Genomic DNA, 8,656 nt, shown 5'->3' on the forward strand with positions numbered 1-8,656 from the left:
CCCTCGACCACGGAAACGATGCCCACAACTAATCTGTCCGAATGTCTATTTAAATAAACATCCGTCTGCTACTTGTAAAGTGCTCAAACACTTGTTTGTAAACAAACCGCGAGCTTCGCATTTTTCAGCCAAATTAAGTAGTGAGTGAGATTATTTACGACAGTGCACAACGCAAAGAGGGGGGCTTTTTAAAATATATTTGTAGTCATCGACATCATACAGTCCTGTTTCGTTGTATCACAACTCATCAGTGCCGCTATATATATATATATATATATATATATATATATATATATATATATATATATATAGCGGCACTGATGAGTTGTTTTATATATATATATATATATATATATATATATATATATATATATATATATATATAACAATTCATATATATATATATATATATATATATATATATATATATATATATCAAGGCAATAGGAATAAAAGCAAGCGTAAACTTTAACCTAATATAAATGTAAATATTTATATCTTAATATATTAATCCCAACCAAATGAAAAACTGAATAAAAGCACAATATGGAGTAGAGGTTGTCATTGGAGCGAGTCGATAGGATGAAAAGAACCGACGTAATCACCAAAAGTTTAACTTTCAATTTCCGTAACCTTGACCTGTTACACAAAATTTAAAATCCAATCGTAACTCATATTGTAATCAAGTTTGGTAATGATTAGTCGAGCGATATGAGCGCTAGGAGGCTGTAAACAAACAAACAACGTAACAAATTGGACCAAATACATAACCTGCCTGGTGGATGTAAATATATTGTTTTGAAATAGTTGTGATCAGGAGGTTTTAGAATTTCCCCAAAGTTAATATTAATCGCATTGATTTAAAAATGAAAGTTGACAAAACGTGTCATAACATAACACATAAAGGCTGATACAAAAGTTACATTTACTGACACATATCTACTGACTGACCTAGATTTATATGCTTCATTAAAAGCAACATGATCAGTCGGTGGTTCTATGGTGTAATGGTTAGCACTCTGGACTTTGAATCCAGCGATCCGAGTTCAAATCTCGGTAGAACCTAACAAGCCTATACTTTATTATTATTATTTTCTTGTAAACGTTTTCTTACTTTACACATTCTGCCAATTGTATTCCATCGTACATTTGTAATGCTATTTCTGATTTGAGACATTTACTTTGACTTGAGACTTGCTTATCTGACGAACTCATATAACGTACTAAAATCTAATTTATTTTCTATTCATACTATATATATATATATATATATATATATATATATATATATATATTTGACGTTTTAGTATATGAGTTCGTCAGCTAGGCAAGAGTCAAGTCAAAGATATGTCTCACGTCAGAAATAGCGTTACAAATGCACGATAAAATACAATTGGCAGAAATGTGTAAAGTAAGAAAACGCTTAAGAGAAAATAATAGTAATAATATTATTATTATTATTATTATTATTATTATTATTATTATAAGTATAATAACAACAATAATAATAATCATAATAAGAAATAAATTTTTTAAAAAGTAAACCGTACGGTTATTAGGTTCTACCGAGATTTGAACTCGGATCGCTGGATTCAAAGTCCAGAGTGCTAACCATTACACCATAGAACCACCGACTGATCATGTTGCTTTTAATGAAGCATATAAATCTAGGTCAGTCAGTAGATATGCGTCAGTAAATGTAACTTTTGTATCAGCCTTTATGTGTTATGTTATGACACGTTTTGTCAACTTTCATTTTTAAATCAATGCGATTAATATTAACTTTGGGGAAATTCTAAAACCTCCTGATCACAACTATTTCAAAACAATATATTTACATCCACCAGGCAGGTTATGTATTTGGTCTAATTTGTTACGTTGTTTGTTTGTTTACAGCCTCCTAGCGCTCATATCGCTCGACTAATCATTACCAAACTTGATTAAAATATGAGTCACGATTGGATTTTAAATTTTGTGTAAAAGGTCAAGGTCACGGAAAATGAAAATTACACTTTTGGTGATAACCTCCGACTCACTACTTGAAGATACATACCTTAGATAATGATCTTCAAAAGTTCAGTTGTCTACATTTTGACCGAATGTCTATTCACGTTTTAAGATGTAAGTTTTTTTTTTTTTGTTTTTTTGTCTTTTTTTTTATATATACTAACGGTTTAACACTTCATTAGTAATGAAATTTTCAGTCGGATTATTGAGAACTACATGAGATTAATTCGCAGGATTAGAATACTTGTAAAATAGGCGATGGGATAGAAGTTAGAGGTTAGTTGCTTGTGCAGGACCTGTTAGGTTGTACACTTTTTTTTTTAAACCCTGTCTAAAAGAGAGAGACTAGAGGTAGATGCACCAGCCCAGATATGGCAGCAACTCCATGTATGGGTGAATAGTGGCTTTATAGAGACACAGGATACTCTCAGGCGTGAGTAACCCTCTAGCACGGTAGAGAGAGTCCACCTTCTTCGTAGTAGCATTGGCAATGACCTCAATGTATTTATTGCAGTTCATGTTGCCTGTGAATGTTAAACCGAGGAGTTTAAACGAAATACTTTCATGTATCATTAGCCAGAGCAATCAGTATTTGATAAGGTTTCTTGTAATCATTAAATGAAAAAAGCTTAGTCTTGGCAACATTATATATTACCATTCATTCATGACCCCATTCCACGACAGACTGAGGGCTTTGTTAAGTTTTTAGTCATTTTCTTAGATCTATGTTCATCCGTTTTTCCCTCTAGTCTGTTATAGAGCATAGTGTTATCAACAAATATACCCATCTCAGAGATAATTTTTATCAGGAAGGTCATTTATAAGTATTAGGAATAATAAAGGTTTAAGGATCGACCCTTGTGGCAAACCCAAATTTATGTCATGTTTTGACGTACGATCATCAATGACAACCTAGATTTTTCTTTTATCGAAGAGGATTTGATTATGTTAAGTATTTGTCTAAGTATCAGAACAGATACTACATCTTTAACTATATATATAAAAAAAATAATAACCTAGATTTAAAATAGGTCAGTTCACTAGATATCTACGATCCTCGCTAAAATAGTACACACAACGGAACGGGTCAACCGGGGGTCAACTGGGCCTTTGTCCTGTAAGTGCCTGCTCACTGGCTGATTAGGAAGGGTGCCGTGGAAACTACAAAGCTGATTGGCTAACTAAAAACTCAATAGAAGGTGCGTATATAAAAACACGAGACAACCACAAAATACTCACATAAGCCTGAGGAATCCTAGGTTGGATGAAACGCGAAATATTCTGTGTAGCTTAATCGCCATATATATTTTATAACTTACTACGTAGCTCTACATACGTATTGAGTACTGTTGAAGTAAATACTTAAAGTTTACGCATAAATTTATACTTTCGTATATATGTGAGTAATACTTTCGTATTTATGTGAGTAAACGAAGTAGTTATATATATGTGTGTGTGTGTGTGTGTGTGTGTGTGCATGTATATACACATCTTTAATTATACGTATGTGTGTGCATGTATATATATATATATATATATATATATATATATATATATATATATATACACACACATCTTTCATTATAAATATATATGTATTTGCTTATATTTTTGAAATGTATAGATATTGCACAGTATATAATTAATTAATGTATAATAAATTTAAAGGTTGAAAGAGTTTCAAGACTATATGCATGTGTGTGCAATGTCATAACAGATAATATATATATATATATATATATATATATATATATATATATATATATATATATATATATATAGAGAGAGAGAGAGAGAGAGAGAGAGAGAGAGAGTCATCCACACACAGACCGTTTCGCTGTATCACAGCTCTTCAGTAGAACCTGAGCGACTTTGTCGTGTCTCTGTTTTTTATATTGATGATGAGCTAGCATAGCACATTCTGAAATAATACGCGTTAATATTTCTTACCATTTATTACACAATCTGCACATCAGTGATTCTGCAGTTTTGTCGGTGTAGTGTTTGATTGACCTAGTGCGAGTGACTTGCTCCTAGACTGGCATTAAAGTGCTCTTAGTAGATTTTTTAAGATCAGCTCTGACCAACAAATTCTAATTTTCGTTATCTTTAAATTTAGTATTATGAAAAAAATATACTGTGTAGTTTCTTTCCAAATAATTTTTCAATTCTCTCTTGCAACCACTGACTCTTTTTCACCCTAGGTGTTAGTGTCATTTCCTTTTTCACTTCATGAAGACGAATTTCATTACTTTGGGAGATATATTTAGTTAGACTTCCTTCCTCTATATTTATTAAATTTTCAACACCAAGTAAGTCTCGGCCACCTTTTTTTATCTAAGTAAATTCAATCGCTCTACATCTCTTTTCTTAGCAAAAGTCACATATATAGTATGTATTTTATGCGTTTTTGAGTCCAAACATGACACAAAAGAATGGGAATCAAAAATATGGCGGATAACGTTGGGGAGGGGTTTAGACATCGGTCGATATGCGTGAGGTGGAGAAGAGAGCAGAGGAGCACAGTCATTATCAGTCTATAAAAAAAAATGGGTTGCTGACCTCGTCTGCCTTATCAGCGTCTTGTTATTGTAAATTCGTTCCCTGCGAAAGAAAACGTCGGAGAAAATAACCAGCATTATCCCCAAACAACCTTCGCCAGTCTTCGTTCTCTCTCTCTCTCTCTCTCTCTCTCTCTCTCTCTCTCTCTCTCTCTCTCTCTCTCTCTCTCTCTCTCTCTCTCACACACACACACAAGCACACACACACGCGTGCGCGCGCGCTTTTCCAGCTTTCTCTCATTACGTTCTCTCATTATGCGCCGACGTAGTACTCATTATTGGCATCTTTGATCACAACTAAGCCTTCGGGCAGTTCTTTTAGGTGTACGAGGGGGGGGGGGCATCCTTCCATGTATTACCTCCTTCCTCAGAAGGGAGAATAAGTTTGTTGTTAATTGCTTAAGGCGTCCCATTCAGTGGGGCCAACTGGATACGTCTTAACTGGCACCACCTGAGTAAGTTATATTCATACCAGTCAAGGATGCATCTTCGACCCAGTCTGGCAGAGTTTGGCCATTTTGAATATGGGATAAGGTGTCGTTCTGGATAATCCTAGACCTTACTTCCTGTCTTTCGGGTAGACGAGCTATGGAAAGTCCATGCATTTTTTGAATGGCTGGAGGACTTCAATTTTAAGGGTGCTTGCTTGACTTCCCCCCATCTTTCGTGGACCTTGTGTCACATCTTGCGATGGAAAAGTTGTAAATTATGTTATGGCTATTTCTGTGTCCTCTTGAAAGGGGGTAAAGGGCTGGATTCTCCCTACGTTAAACCGATCTCGTGTCACACCCAGCCTTTCGTTGAAAGAAGGATAAATAATATTTGTTCCGAAGAAGTGTCGCTTTTTATAGGAAGAACTGGTGGTTGAATAGATCAACAATCTCACCCATTCTAAATATAAACGCAAATTCCATAAAACAAGCTTCTTTCCGAGAATTACCCGTATGTGGAACTCCGTTCCTCTGGTTTACCTTCCAGTTGATTACAACATGATCGTCTCCATGCTTAATGTAAACAAGTTCTTGTTAAGCCGTCCTCTTACATAATCAAATTCTAATCAATCTCCTCCACTAACGATTACTATGCTGTTATGGCTGTGATCACCGTACACGCATTAATCCTTATCCTCTAGTGGCCTTCAGATCTTGATAAGTGGTGATTCCCATGTAATAATAAATAGATACCCATCTTGTAGATGTTGTTTCGGTAGAAAGATAAAACGGGCTGCAATTGTTGGTTACAAAGACAAATTCTCCGTTAGAATTTAGATGAATTATATTCATAGTTTCATCAACAACCTGGAAAGGGATTGCGCAAGCCTTTTCTAGTCTTACACAAAAACATGCGTTCACATTTCAAGCTATATTACTTGTCATATACATACGCGCACACAAACATACGCGCCCACGTCCACACACGTACATATATTCACGTTCGCGTAGATACACTCACATTCACGTGTATACTCACACACATGTACACGCACACATGGACAACGTCACTTCCCCTTTCAAAGGAAATCCACACATGCGCAAAAGACCACCGGAAACACCTATAAAAGAAAGAGCAATAAGCGGCTTCTTCCTTTTCCAACCTGCCTTCCGAGGTGGTTGGTCGGCGCACCAGCCACCGCCGTTTCGGCAGGCGCGCGCACGCGCGTACCTCACGCCACTTCCTACTATGTGGGACAAAAAGCCAACAGACAGTACGTACACTTTATACGCTTTCTATCTCCATGACCTGGATTGACTTTCTCACTCTATCTCCCCTTCGGCTCTGGTCCATCAACACAGACATGTGCGCGACTCTCTACTGAGCTTAACCCTCTCTTTCTACAGGCCGGCTTGCCACTTCGCGTTTCTCTATTGCATTCCCCTTTCCTTCCATGCGCGTAGTCGTCAACGGCCAAATAAACACGTGGTCACCCAAGACTTTCATTTCTCAACAGAAAATAAACGACATGCTGATTTTATTCCAGCATTTGAGTTCTTTGTTTCCTTCATTCAATTCGTTTCATTATTTTTTCTTGTAGCGAGTTAGGGTATTTATATCCTGGTCCGCAACGTGAAATAGTGACCCCGTTATTTTAAAATGAAATGGATCAGTTTGAACGAAACACTCATGCACGCACTCACTCTCTCTACAACAATAAACTTTCCCTCTCACCAGCTAACAACGAGAGACGTACGGCAAACTATAGACTCTTTCTCACCAGTTAACAGCAAGAGATGCACGCCAAACTAAACACGTGTAGTACCCTTTTCTTTCATTTGTTTCTTCACGAAATAAATCATAGTTCGTTTAATTCAATTTAACACGTACTTCGTCTCTTTCTCAATTCAATTCATTTTCCCTTTTTTTCACCAACACCACAAATTGGTGACACCCGAACGCGAGAGGAACACGCATTTCCTTCTATACCCTAGACCGCTACAAAATCGTGACACCCAAACGTGAGAGGAACACGCATTTCCTCCTATGCCATAAGGTCACAACAAACCACCGACCACGACGAGACGTGAAACGAACAAGCATGGTGATCCTACTTTTTTTAAAAGGAATTGTTTTGAGCGAGATGTGCGTTTTATTTGATAAAGAAAAAAACGAACTTTTCAACAAAGAAAAACAAGTGGACCACTATGACAGGAATAACTACTACAAATAGCAATGACGAAACCCCTCGTCAGACTCGGCAGAAAAACAAACACGGAGCTGTCGACTTCATACCGAATTTAAAAAAAAAATTCGACCTCAACAAACATTTTTCATGGTTTCCTGACATTACCCTGCAACAAACGCGAGGAGCAAAATCACATAGGCCTATACACATTCCCTCCAGCACAGCAGACGCAACAACAAAGAAACAATTACAGGACATCCTTATCAACACATAGGAAGAAATTGAATCAACAATACGAGTTGAGATGCACCACGCACGCTGATAGACTCACAACTTGGAAGTTTCGTTGACAGCCGGCAACCACACCTCGTTTAACAAGAACGAATGCGCAACTAGCGCCCGTCCAAACAATGCACACATTACTGCAGACTCACATGCGAAGACACCGTCAACACGAAACAAAAATTTTCCTTCCAAACAAACAATTCATTTCACTGTCTAAGCAACTCGTTGCACATGTCAGCAGACAAAAAACAACTAAACAAATATAACCCTAAAAAAACAGTAAACGCTTTTCCACGCGTAAGAACACACTCCGTTTTTGACGTTTTGTTTTAAACAACCACACCAACAGCAAAAAACAGGACGAAAAGTCAATTGCCGAAAACATTACTTACAAATATATATATATATATATATATATATATATATATATATATATATATATATATATATATATATATATATATATATATATACACTGCATATTTTTTTCCTAGGAGGGGGAGTATTGCGCGGGCCTTTTCTAGTCTCACACAAAAACATGCGTTCACATTTCAAGCTATATTACTTGTCATATACATACGCACACACAAATATACGCGCCCACGTCCACACACGTACATATATTCACGTTCGCGTACATACACTCACATTCACGTGTATACTCACACACGCGTACACGCACACATGGACAACGTCACTTTCCCTTTCAAAGGAAATCCACACATGCGCAAAAGACCACCGGAAACAACTATAAAAGAAAGAGCAATAAGCGACTTCTTCCTTTACCAACCTGCCTTCCGAGGTGGTTGGTCGGCGCACCAGCCACCGCCGTTTCGGCAGGCGCGCGCACGCGCGTACCTCACGCCAGTTCCTACTATGTGGGACAAAAAGCCAACAGACACTACGTACACTTTATACGTTTTCTATCTCCATGACCTGGATTGACTTTCTCACTCTATCTCCCCTTCGGCTCTGGTCCATCAACACAGACATGTGCGCGACTCTCTACTGAGCTTAACCCTCTCTTTCTACAGGCCGGCTTGCCACTTCGCGTTTCTCTATTGCATTCCCCTTTCCTTCCACGCGCGTAGTCGTCAACGGCCGAATAAACACGTGTACACCCAAGACTTTCATTTCTCAACAGAAAATAAACGACATGCTGATTTTATTCCAGCATTTGAGT

General features: G+C 37.2%; 2 non-coding genes across 2 annotated transcripts; one reads left to right on the plus strand and one right to left on the minus strand.

The window, feature by feature from the left end:
• Positions 1-993: 993 nt before the first annotated feature.
• On the plus strand, positions 994-1,065 carry Trnaq-uug (transfer RNA glutamine (anticodon UUG)). The gene has a single exon. It is a non-coding gene; the product is annotated as a tRNA-Gln (tRNA).
• A 492-nt stretch (positions 1,066-1,557) lies between these two features.
• On the minus strand, positions 1,558-1,629 carry Trnaq-uug (transfer RNA glutamine (anticodon UUG)). Its single transcript has one exon. It is a non-coding gene; the product is annotated as a tRNA-Gln (tRNA).
• Between the last annotated feature and the right edge of the window lie 7,027 nt (positions 1,630-8,656).

The sequence above is a fragment of the Euprymna scolopes genome, chromosome 7 (assembly GCF_053919585.1).
Source record: "Euprymna scolopes isolate OS-2025 chromosome 7, ASM5391958v1, whole genome shotgun sequence".
Classification (NCBI taxonomy): domain Eukaryota; kingdom Metazoa; phylum Mollusca; class Cephalopoda; order Sepiida; family Sepiolidae; genus Euprymna; species Euprymna scolopes.